This window comes from Jaculus jaculus, chromosome 8 (genome assembly GCF_020740685.1).
Source record: "Jaculus jaculus isolate mJacJac1 chromosome 8, mJacJac1.mat.Y.cur, whole genome shotgun sequence".
Taxonomy (NCBI): Eukaryota; Metazoa; Chordata; class Mammalia; order Rodentia; family Dipodidae; genus Jaculus; species Jaculus jaculus.
The window spans coordinates 136,559,996-136,573,121 of NC_059109.1; the positions used below are offsets into that span (position 1 = coordinate 136,559,996).

At 41.4% G+C, this 13,126-nt stretch overlaps 1 long non-coding RNA gene across 1 annotated transcript in view; it reads left to right on the plus strand.

The window, feature by feature from the left end:
* LOC123462794 overlaps nucleotides 1-13,126 on the plus strand; it is a 77,355-nt gene that overhangs the window by 24,745 nt on the left and 39,484 nt on the right. The window contains exon 2 of the long non-coding RNA XR_006638527.1: nucleotides 8,232-8,303. This is a non-coding gene — a long non-coding RNA (uncharacterized LOC123462794). The remainder of the gene's footprint in view (nucleotides 1-8,231; nucleotides 8,304-13,126) is intronic.

Below are 13,126 nucleotides of genomic sequence, written 5' to 3' on the forward strand. Positions count from 1 at the left end.
ATGGCTGGCCAAATATAAAGCTTGCAGTGTCCACTGTTGAGTATCTTCACATGTGATTTCTCTTTCTCCCATTGAACTGCATACAGCATGGCTTTTTCTGGCTTCTTATCAGCTGGTCTACATGGAGGAGATTTTCAGCTCAGCTCTAGCAGGATTTCTCAGTGACCTTGCAGCCCAAGTATGTGGAGTCTTCAGCAATAGGGTCTTACCATTTATTCCTGGATGGAAACCAAGAGCCTCGGCAAAGGCCTGTAATGTTTTGGGGGCATCAGTGACCTCTGTGGACAACAATTCACCAGAAGGTATCCCATCCTGGCACTGAAAATTTACTAGTAACAATCTTTGGCTCCTGAGTGTTCCATTGTCCAAAAAAGTAGGTTTCCATATGATTTATTTATATCCTCTTAGACTTTGATTAGCCTTTCCTCCATCTTTCCTTTACTCAGTCTGTTCACCTGACATCACTTAAGCTGTTTCACCCCCATTAATCTGTTATTCTACTTACATATATACAATACCATCCTATTAAGTCCCTGCTCCCTCCCTTCCTATTCCCTTTATATCTACTTTCTAGCTTACTGGCCTCTGCTACTGAGTTTTCTTCCTACTCACATAGAAATCCAATCATTTGTAGCTAGGATCCACATATGAGACAGAACATGTGACATTTGGCTTTCTGGGCCTGGGTTATCTCACTAAGTATAATCCTTTCCAGATCCATCCATGTTCCTGAAAATTTCATAACTTCATTTCTCTTTACTGCTGAGTAGAACTTCATTGTGTAAATGTGCCACATCTTCATTATCTACTCATCAGATGAGGAACATGTAGGCTGTTTCCATTTCCTAGATATTGTGAATAGAGCAGCAGTAAACATGGTTGAACAAGTATCTCTAAGGTAGTGAGACAAGTCCTTAGAATATATGCCTAGGAGTATTATAGCTGGGTCATATGGTAGATCTATTTTTAGTTGTCTCAGTAACCACCACACTGATTTCTACAATGGCTGAACCAGATTGCATTCCCACCAACAGTGTAGAAGAGTTCCTCTTTCTCTGCATCCTCGCCATTTATGGTCATTAATTTTTATGATGGTGCCCAATCTGACAGGAATGAGACGGAATATGAACATAGTTTTAATTTGCATTTCCCTGATGACTAGAACTTTTTTTTTTTAGATATTTATATGCCATCTGTATTTCTTCTCTCTACTTAGTTCCATAGGCCATTTTTTAACTGAGCTGTTTGATTTCTTATTATTTAATTGAGTTCTTTGTGTATTCTGGATATGAATCTTCTATCATATGTATAGCGGGCAAAGATTTTCTACCATTCTGTAAGTTGCCTATTTGCTCTATTCATGGTGTCCTTTGCCATACAAAATCTTTGTAATTTCATGAGGTCCCACTGGTTCATCTGTGGTTTATTGCCTGAGCAATTGGGGTTATATTCAGAAAGTCTTTGCCAAGATCAATATGTTGAAGGCTTCCACCTGCTTTTTCCTTTAGCAGTTTCAGAGTTTCAGGCCTGATCCATTTGGACTTAATTCTTGTGCATGGAGAGAGACAAGGATCTATTTTCATCCTTTGACAGATACATATCCAGTTTTCCCAGCACCATTTGCTGAAGAGGCTGTCTTTTCTCCAATGAATATTTTTGGCATTTTTTGTTAAAGATCAGGTGGCTATAGCTACCTGGAATTACATCTGGGTCCTCTATTTTGTTCCATTGATATACATGTCTGCTTTTGTTATTATGGTTCTATAATATAGGTTAAAATCAGGTACAGTGATACCACCAGCCTTATTTTTGTTGCTCAAAATTATTTTAGATAATCAAGGTTTTTGGTGCTTCCAAATGAATTTTTGGATTTTTTTTCTATTTCCATTTCCTAGTGTATTCTTCAATTTCTTGTTGAGTGTCTTAAAGTTTTCATTGTAGAGATGCTTCACTTCCTTGGTTAGGTTTATTCCAAGCTATTTTTTTTTTTAATGCAATTGTGAATGGGGGTGATTTTCTAATTTCATCTTCTGTGTGTTCATTGTTAGCATATAGGAAGGCTACTGATTTCTGTGTGTTTATTTTATATCCTGCTACATGGCTATAGGTGTTTATCAGCTCTAACAGTTTGCTGGTAGAGTCTTTAGGGTCCTTTATTGATAGAATCATGTCATCTGCAAATAATGATAACTTGATCTCTTCCTTTCTAATTTGTATCCCTTTTATGTGTGTCTCTTACCTTATTGCTATGGCTAAGACTTCCAGTACTATATTAAATAAAAGAGGGAGCAGTGGACACCCTTGTCTTGTTTCTGATTTCAATGGAAAAGCTTCAAGTTTTTCTCCATTTAGTATTATGTTGGCTGTAGTTTTGCCATAATAAATATCATTTATTATGTTGAGATATGTTCCTTCTATTGCCAGTCTCTGTAGGACTTTTATCATGAAAGGATATTGGATTTTGTCAAATGCTTTGTCCACATCTAATGAGATGACCATGTGATTTTTGTCCTTTCATCCATTTATATAATGTATTACATTTATCAATTTGTGTATGTTGAACCATCCCTGCATCTGTGGGATAAAGCCTACTCGGTTAGGGTGAATGATCTTTCTGATATATTCTTATATTCTGTTTGCCAATATTTTGTTGAGAATTTTTGCATCTATGTTCATGAGGGAGATTGGTCTGTAATTTTCTTTTTTTTGTCCTATCTTTGTCTGGTTTTGCTATCAGGGTGATGCTGGCTTTGTAGAAGCAGTTTTTTAGGATTGTTTCCTTTTCTATTTTATGGAAAAGTTTAAGAAGCATTGGTGTTAGTTCTTCTATGAAGGCCTGGTAAAATTCAACAGTGAATCCATCTCCATCTGGGCCTGGACTTTTTTTAGTTGGGAGATTTTTGATAATTGCTTGGATCTCCATACTTGTTATAGGTCTATTTAAGCAGTAAATCTCATCATTATTTAATTTAGGTAGGTCATATAAATCAAGGAAGTCATTCATTTCTTTGAGATTTTCAAACTTAGTGGAGTGTATGTTCTTATACTATGTCCCTATGATTTTTTGAATTTCTCTGGTATCTGTTGTGATGGTGCCTTTTTCATCTTTAATTTTATTAATTTGTGTCTCTTCTCTCTTTCTTTTGGTCAGATTTGCTAAAGTTTTATCAATCTTGCTTATCCTTTCAAAGAACCAACTCTGTTTCATTGATTCTTTGGATTTTTTTTTTTTGGTTTCTATTATATTAATTTTTGCACTAATCTATTATTTCTTCCTGCCTACTGATTTTTGGTTTGCCTTGTTCTTCTTCCTCCAAGGCTTTAAGGTGAAGCATTAAGTTGTTTACTTGCGACCTTTCTAATACCTTAGTATAGGCACTGTAGCAGACAGCTTCAGGTTCGCTGAGATGAATGTCCAGACCAGCCACAGTTATGGAGGAAGGGATTTATTGAAGCTTACAGATCCAGGGGAAGGTCCATAATGGCAGAAGAAGCTGGCCTGCCTTTGCAGGCCTAAACACAGAGAGAGAAGCACAAGCTTTAAGGTCAAAAGCCACAACACACTTCAGGAACTCCAGCTAGGCACACTTTGCATATCTTTAGATTGAAATAGGAAACCCACCACCACACCTTAAGATCCACCCAGTGACATTGCCTCCAGCCAGGTGGCTACAGATGCAAACTACAAACTAATAAACAACTGAATATATTGGGGGCCATCTATTCTATTCAAACCACCGCAGGCACATAAAGCTAGAAATTTCCCACCTAGGACTGCCTTCATTGTGTCCCAAAGGTTTTGGTATGTTGTGTTCTCATTATCATTTTACTCTATGAATTTTTTGATCCTTCTTGATTTCTTTATAGACTCATTCATCATTTAATAGGGTATTCTTTAGTTTCTATGATTTTGTATATGCTCTAAAGCTTTTCTTGGTATTGATTTGTAGTTTGATCCCATTGTGATCTGATAGAGTGTAAGGAATTATTTCAGTTTACCTATATTTGTTATGATTTTCTTTGGGCCTAATGTATGGTCTATTTTAAAGAATGTTCCATGTGCTGCTGAAAAGAATTTGTATTCTGCAGGATTTAGATGAGATGTCCTTTATATATCTGTTGTGTCCAATTGTTTTATGACCTCATTTAGTCCAGATGCATCTCTGTTTATTTTTTGTTGGGATGAACTGTCAATTGATGAGAGTAGGGTGTTGAAATCGCCCTCTACAACTGTGTTTGGTGTTATCTGTGACCTTAGTTCTAACAGTGTTTCTTTGATGAAGTTGGGAGTCCCCATGTTAGATGCATATATGTTTAGGATTGTAATGTCCTCCTGTTGGAGTGTGCCTTTAATCAATAAGTAATGTTGGACTGAAGTCTACCTTCCCAGACATTAGGATAGTGATCCCTGCTTGTTTTCTAGGCCCATTTGCTTGAAACTCCATTTTCCAACCTTTCAGCCTAAGATAGTGTCCATCCTTTGTAGAAAGGTAAGTTTCTAGGAGGCAACAAATTATAGGATCCTACTTTTTAAACTAGTCTGCAAACCTGTATCTGTTAGTTAGGGCACTGAGACCGTTGATATTAAGATTTATTATTGAAAAGTGTGTATTTATTTTTACCATTTTTCTTGTTTTGTAGTCCTTCTGGTTTTACCTTTGCTCTCTTGTATTAACTAGTATGTGAGTATGGTTTGTTTTTTCCAGGTTCCTTATATGTGTGCTTTTCTTTCTCTTCAGCATGGAGGATCCTGTCAAGTATTTTCTGTAGAGCTAGATTTTGTCTTCATATATTCCCTTAGCTTGCTTTTGTTGTGGAATGTCCTTATTTCTCTGTCTATTTGAATGGATAACTTTGCAGGATAAAGTAACCTTGGTTGACACCTGTTATCTTTCAGAACTTGGAATACATCATTCTAAGTCCTTCTGGCTTTTAAATTAGTTGTGTTGACAGGTGGGGTACTCACCACTATACTACTGAAATGAAGTTATGAAATTTGTAGGAAAATGGATGGATCTGGAAAGGATTATACTAAGTGAGGTAACCTAGGCCCAGAAAGCCAAACGTCGCATGTTCTCTCTCATATGTGGATCCAAGCTACAAATGATTGCAGTTCTGTGTGAGTAGGAAGAAAACTCAGTAGCAGAGGCCAGTAATCTAGAAAGGAGATATAAAGGGAATTGAAAGGGAGGGAGAAGGGAACTTAATAATGTGATATATATATATCACATTATTTTATATATATATATATATAGTAAGTAGAAGAACAGATTAATGGGGGTTAAACAGCCTAAGTAAGGTCAGGGGAAGAGATTGACTAAACAAAAGGTAGAGGGAGGGCTGATCAAAATTTAAGAGGATATGGGCTGGAGAAATGGATTAGTGGGTAAGCACTTGCCTGTGAAGCCTGAGAACCCCAGTTCAAGGCCTGATTTTTCAGGACCCATGTTAACCAGATGCACAAGGGGGCACATGTGTCTGGAGTTCGTTTGCAGAGGCTGGATGCCCTGGCATGCCCATTCTCTCTCTCTCTTGCTGTCTGCCTCTTTCACTCTCTGTTTGTCCCTCTCAAATAAATAAATAAAAATAAACAAAAAAATTAAGAGGATATAAATAAGTAATGGAAACCTACTGTTTTGGACAATGGAACACTTAGGAGCCATAGATTGTTACTAGTAAATTTTCAGTGCCAGGGATGGGATACCTTCCAGGGAGTTTTTGGCCAGGTAGGTCCCTGATGCCCCTAAAAAATTTCAGGCCATTGCCAAGGCCCTTGGTTTCCCACCAGAAGTAGATGGTATGACCCTATTTCTGAAGACTCTACATACTTGGGCTTCAAGGTCACTGGGAAATCCTGCTGGAACTGAGCTGGAAACCTCCTTCATGTAGACCAGCTGATAAGAACCTGGAAAAAGCCACATTGCATGTAGTTCAATGGGAGAGAGAGAAATCACATGTGAAGATACTCAACAGTGGACACTACAAGCCTTGTATTTGGCTAGCCAGGCCAAATGAACCAACAAGTGCAATGGTGGTACATCTGTTATGGGGGAAACCAACTGCCATCTAATTTGACTAAAGGCCCGCTCCATGGTAGGGAATACATTCCTGATACTGAAAACCTACAACAGGGGGTAGTCATGAGTACTAGGTGTATAATGTCTGCTTCTGTTTGACTAAATAAATATACTATGCTCACCAAACTTTCCTGTAAGCACTTCTCTTAATGTTCATACCCATATACTAAAACTACTCTCACTTTTGGTTAGAGAACCTTCCCTTTTCACAAGGTACCATGGTGCTGAGAAGAAGTGGCAAAGGAGTGCAGAACTGAAATATCTCTATCACACCTTCCAAGTCTCAGGGTCCATTGTGGAAGAGGTGGAAGAAAGAATGTAAGAGCCAAAGGAAAGGTAGGGCTCCTTAAAATATGCTCCTCCATATACAAAATGGGAGGCTGTGGATGGTGGCTGAAGTTCTCCCACTGGTCCTTGAGATCCTCTTCCTTAAGAGCTGTTCCTCTATTGGTCTCTGCTGTCCTTCCTTCATGTGTTTTGAGTTTGCAAGGAGGAGGCCAGTGTGAGTGGAGAATCCCATTACCTGGCTATTCCTGTGGTTCAGGCCGAGCCTTATGGATGTGGCCATGTGGACCTGGTGCCGCCACTGCTGGAGCCACTTCTCTTTGCTTCTGTGGGCTCTAGATGCCCTGAATGTCTCCAACTTCTCTGCTGCAGTTGATAAGTTCTTATACACCTCACTTTTTAGTAGAAGAGTGTGTTTTGCTGTTTTTTTTTTTTTTTTTTTTTTTTGGTTTTTATTTCCTAGGCTGCTTTGGCATGGTTCCTACACTACCATCTTAACTGGAACCTGTCCATTAATTCTTGGGGCTACTTCTTGTGGTATAGAACTCCTCTTCAGACAGTTTTGTTTATGCCTAAATCTTGGAGCATGGTCTCTATTTTTTTCCTCTACCAGTTTCAGTGTTCAGGGTTTATTTATTTATTTATTTTTCTTAAAGTAAGGTAGGGTTTCATTCTAGCCCAGGCTGGCATGCTGGGATTACAGGCATGTGCCACCATGCCTGGCTCAATGATCGGGTTTTAGATTAAGAGCTTTGATCCACTTGGAATTCATATTTGTACAGGGTGGAAGATACAGATCTAATTTCATTTTCTGTAGTTGGATATCCATTTCTGCCAGCACCATTTGTTAAATAGGCTGTAATTTTTCCACTGAATATTTCTGGCTCATTTGTCGGAGTCATTTCTGGGTCCTCTGTTCTGTTCCATTGGCCTGTGTTTTGGTGCCCGCCCCATGCTGTCCTGTCGCTATCTGAGGTTGGGCATCATGACGCCTCCAGCTGGGTTCTTTCTCCTTAGGACAAACATTTTCTCCCACTCTGCAGGCTCTCTCTGAGCTTTGCTGGTGGTTTCTTTTGCTGTGCAGAATCTTTTAAATTTCATGCAGTCTCATTTGTTGATTCTTGGGGCTATTTCCTGTGCTGCAGGAGTCCTGTTCAGAAAGTTATTACCTCTGTCTACATGTTGACGCATTCCCTATTGCCTCCGCCACTACTTTCAAGTTTTAGATTAAGATCTTTAGGCTTTTGAAATTGATATTTGTACAGAGTACAAGATACAGATTTGATTTTATTCTTCTGCAAGTGAATATCCAATTTTGCCAGGAATTCTTTTTGCACTGAGTATTGTTGGTTCATGCACCGGAGGTTAAGTAGCCAAGGAAGTGCGGATGTGTTTCCGGGTCCTCTGCTCTGCCCTATTGGTCTGTATGTCTCGTTGGGTGCCAGTCTTGCGCTAGGTGCATCACGATTGCTCTGTAGTAGTTTGAGGTCAGGGGTCATGACCCCTCCTGCTGTGTTCCTTCTGCTTTGGCTCTTTGTGGTAGTTTGTACTTCCATGTTAATTCTTGGATTACTTTTTCCGGATCAGTGAAGTCTTTTGAGTTTTGATGGGGATTACATTAAATCTGTACGTTACTTTTGGCAAGATAGTCATTTTCATAATATTATGCCTAGTAAGAAACTTAAAGTGCTATGCCAATGACACCCCCACACCTGGCACAATCATGTCTTTCACTTGGGCATGTGACGGGGCACACTGGTGCTGCTTTTGGTTGCATTGTACATTTCTGGAAGTTAGTCACTGTCCATCCTAGGCACTGACGAACCTTCTCTATGAAGGCCCACCTAATTAACTCTTCTGGTTTTGCAGCTCTGTCACTTGGTCCTGACTCTGGACGACACCGCCATTGCTGTATGAAAGGCATCCACAGACAAGATATGAGTGAGTTTGTGGTCCTGTAAAAATCTTTACTTATGAAAACAGACCATGGGATAGATGTGGCCCACAGGCTGGGAATATATTTTGTGCTGATATCTATCTATCTATGTACTTTTTTCTTTTCCTGTTAGTGTTTCACAATGGCCTTTTCATTGATTTCTGGCTTACATAATTTGTTTCTTTTTAATCCATATATTTATTATTTATTAAAGTTGTTAAAGATACAAAGTTCTTACACCACCAAACCATGCCTGAGAATCCAAAGAAATGGTACAATAGACCACATCCACCTATCATAAAGTATATTAAAACTTGATTCATGTGCATTTTGAGAATTTCACAATTATAATCAAAATTATAATGAGTTGGAACTTAAATCTACTGCAACCTAATTTGTTTTATTTATTTATTTTTTTTAATTTGCAAGGGAAGAGGGAGAGAGAGAACACTAGGGCCTCTTACAACTACATTCAAGTTCCAGACATATGTGCCACTTTGTGCGCCAGCCTGTGGCTTACCTAATTTCTGATGAGAAATGTGATATAAGCCTTCTCTTTTCTCCCCTGTGTGTAGCTTGTCTGTTTTCTCTGCCTGTCTGGAAGACTTTGTCCGAGTCTCAGAACTCTGCAACAGGAATGTAATCTGCCTAGGAGTTTGACTTTTCCCTTGTGGGTGTTTTATGAGTTTCTTGTGATGGAGACAGGGAACAAGGCATTCTTCTGTTGTAGGTAGGTAGTTAGGGACACAGGCCCAACAGAACAGAGATGCCAGCCTGCCCTGGCATGACTCGAAGACAACTTTAGTCTGAACCTAAACTCGGAGTCATCAGTGTGGTCACCAGGGACAGCTTCCTGGTTCTTCCTTCTAGGAATTTTTGGCTGGTCATTTTCCCATGGACAGGAATCCACATTCAATGTTCGTCTAACCCATCAGCTCATCAGGAGCCTCCCCACATATGTTTAGAGTAGGCAACCCATCCAATCTGCCCTGATGCCTGATTTACCCCAGAGTATGATAATCCTTCCCCCGCCCAAGCCAGATGTGCTTACCCATCCTGAACCCTCCCCACTCAGGACTTTTCTCCTCTCTTTCCCTTCTCTTTCTTTTCTTTACTCCTTTGTGTGTTTGTTGTTGTTCAAGGTAGGGTCTCACTCTAGCCAGGCTGACCTGTAATTCATTATGTAGTCTCAGGGTGGCCTGGAACTCACAGCCATCCTCCTACTTCTGCCTCCTGAGTGCGGGGATTAAAGACGTGTGCCACCACGCCCGGCTTTTCTTTACATTTTTATTGACAACACGTGTATATATAGACAGAATACCATGATGATAATCCCTTCCCACCACTCTCCTTTTTCTCCCTCCTGAATCCACCCTTCACTGAATCCCTTCTTCTTTCCCAATTAGTCTCTTCTATTTTGACGTCATCATTTTTCCTTCCTATGATGCAGGTCTTGTGTAGGTAGCGTTAGGCACTGTGACGTCATGAATGCCGCAGCCACTTTCTGTCTGGAGGATAGCATTGCAACCCCCTGCCCCTTCCTTAGTTACATACATCCCCTCCTCCACCTCTTCTGCAGTGGCTCTGCTACTGCACTTTCTTTCCTAAAACAAATCTTCATGGCACTATCTGCCAGTTTTTTGTGGTCATAAGACAATGAGCTTGAGAGCCGCTGGTTTGGGGAGTTAGGGTGACTAGTGATTATCTGGTGCTCTTAACCCTAAATTATGCCTTTCCAGAGCTGAGAGAGGGGTCCTGACCCTCCCCAAACTTGTAACATTTGGATCTGTTTTTCTTTTTTGTCATTAGTTTTGGTAAATGGTCTATGTATAGGTTTAATTATTAAAAACATTAACATTGGTTTCAGCTGGGTGTGGTGGCTCATTCCTGTAATCTCAGCACTCCAAAGTCAGAGGGAGGAGGGTAACCCCAAGTTTAAGCCCAGCCTGGGATACCTAATGAGTTCTAGGCCAGCCTGAGCTACAATGTGAGTCCCTCTTTCAAAAAACAAAACTGCTATTTTCAGAGCCCAAAATATAATTAGTTTTAGTAGATGTCCCTTATGCCTTTGGGTGGAATATTTTATGAATGTTAACCAGACATTCAAGTAACTTTTTCCTTATTTTTAAAAATCTTTGTGTGTGTGTGTATGTATGTATGTATATATATATGAATCTGTATGTATGTATGTATGTATGAGCATAGATGTGTGCATGCCATGACACGTATGTGACCTGCTGTGTCTGTCCTCATTTTCTGCCTTGTTTGAGGCAGGATTCCTTGTTTTTCTGTGCTGCAGTGACAAGTAGCTGGCCTCTGAGCTTCCATGGATTTTCCTTTCTCCACCTCCCATGGCACTCTAGGTACACGGGGATTACATTGGTTACACTTGCTGTCATGTTTGGCGTTACGTGGGTGCTGGAGATCTGAACTCACGTCCCCAGACTTGCCCGGCGAGCACTTCACCACTGAGCCGTCTCCCCAGGCCTCCAATAGTTTTTCTGTCTCGCTCTCTGGTTGCTGGGACCAACACCTGACCAGAAACAGCTGGTGGGAGGAAAGGTGTTATTTCCAGTTTTGAAGGGAAGCTTCTTTTTAATCATTTTTGGTTTATTTGCTTGTGTACACACACACACACACACACACACACACACACACACACGTGTGCCTGTGCCAGGGCCTCTTCCTTGGCACTGCAAATGAATACCAGATGCTTGTTTCACTTCTTTTTGGTTTTTTGAGGTAGGGTCTCCCTCTAGTCCAGGCTGACCTGAAATTCACTATGTAGTCTCAGGGTGGCCTTGAACTCACAGCGATCCTCCTACGAGTGCTGGGATTAGAGGTATGCGCCACCATGTCCAGTTTGTTCCACTTTTTACATCTACTTTTACGTGGATGTTGGGGGATCGAACCTTAGCCAACAGGCTTTACAAGCAAGTACATTCAAGCCACTAGGTCATCTCCCCAGCCCTGTGTGTCACTGGGGGTGGGGGTGGGCTTTGGGGTAGCGTAGCCATGCACTCTGACTGCTTCCTTCCTGCTGCCGCGGGTGAGGTGTCTGGCTGTCTGGTTGCTTGTTTTTGGCTCATGGCTGCAGAGAGCCTGGTTCATCATGGCCGAGAAGGCGTGGTGGCAAACATTGTGGCAGCAGCTTGTTCATATCTTGGTGGGTCAAGAAATAGAGTTTGGGTAGGAAGCAGGGGCTAACCCATAAGCTCTATGTCAGCCAGGCAGACACCACCTCCTAAGGGTTCCATAACGTCCCCAAATAGCACACCAGCTAGGGAGCACGTGTTCATGTGTGGGGAGCACTTTCACATTCCAGCTGTAATGACTGCCTGCTCTGTCTAGGGGAAGGAGGAGGAGCTGGTGGGGAGGACTCAGGGTATGCTGGGTGGTGCCGTCCCCTCCCGAAGGCTAGCGCTGGGGCTGTGCATGCTCAGACTATGTCCCTGTCCTTCCTCCTGAACTTTCCGAAAGCCCACATTTCAGCTGTGGAGACACATCTGCATGTGGAGTGAATTCCTCTCATCTTGGTGATCTTGGTGGTCCTTCTCCTCCTCTTCTGAGCTATGCCCCCAGCCCTCTTTTACTCTGTTCTAAAATTTCCATACAGGGTCTCATCAGGTTGTCTAGACTGGCTTAAACTCATTCTCTAGCCCAAAGCCATCCTTAAAATTGTAATCTTCCTGCCTCAGCCTTTTGAGTAACTAGGATGATAGGCCTGACCAGGCTTGGTCCCAGACCAAGTCCGTGTGTGTGTGTGTGTGTGTGTGTGTGTCTAAGCTAGAAGTCAATGTCAAGTGTTTTCCTCAATCACTCTCTACCACATTTAAAAAATATTTTATTCACTTATTTATTTAAGAAAGAGAGAAAGAGAAAGAGAATGGGCACACCAGGGCATCCAGCCACTGCAAATGAACTCTAGAAGCATGCGCTACTTTGTGCATACTGTTTATGGGGGTCCTAGAGAATTGAACCTGTGTCTTTAGGCTTCATAGGCAAGTAACCACCAAACCATCTCTCCAGCCCACTCTACCATTGTTTTTTGGTTGGTTGTTTTTGGTTTTTCGAGATAGGGTCTTGCTCTAGCCCAGGCTGACCTGGAATTCACTATGTAGTCTCAGAGTGTTCTCGAGCTCTTGGTGATCCTCCTACCTCTGCCTCCCGAGTGCTGGGATTAAAGACGTGCACCACCACACCCAACCTACTGTATGTGTGTGTGTGTATACATACATACATACATACATACATACATACATACATATATATATATATATATACATATATATATATGACCTTGCTTTCATTGGACTGCTGGGCTTTTGTTATTTTCCATCGTGAATCCTGAGCAGAGTTATCAGCGGTGCTTCATACAGTCAGGCAGTACACCTCTCCATGCAAATGGAGGCAGTGAAAGCTCTGTAGCCAACTATCTTTTAGATCCCAACAATTAGGGAGATTAAATTTAAGGACCAGGGTATAACATGCAAACCAGCGGCAACAGAAGCACTGAGTGTGGGGCACGCGAGAGCAGCTCTGGCTCAGCTGGCATGTCCGGCCTCGCTCATCACACTCCTCCCAACCCCCTGAAATGAGCTGCATTTTCATTTAGAGACTATTTATTAGACAAAAAACCCTTAAAACTTAGCTCATGGCCTTTAAGTATTTTATTTTACTTATCTATTTATTTTAGAGAGAAAGAGGGGAGAGGGAAGAGACGATAGGTGTGCCAGGGTCTCCAGCCATTGCGAATGAACTCCAGATACATGCGCCACCTTGTGCATCCGGCTGACGTGGGTCCTGGGGAATTGAATTTGGGCCCTTT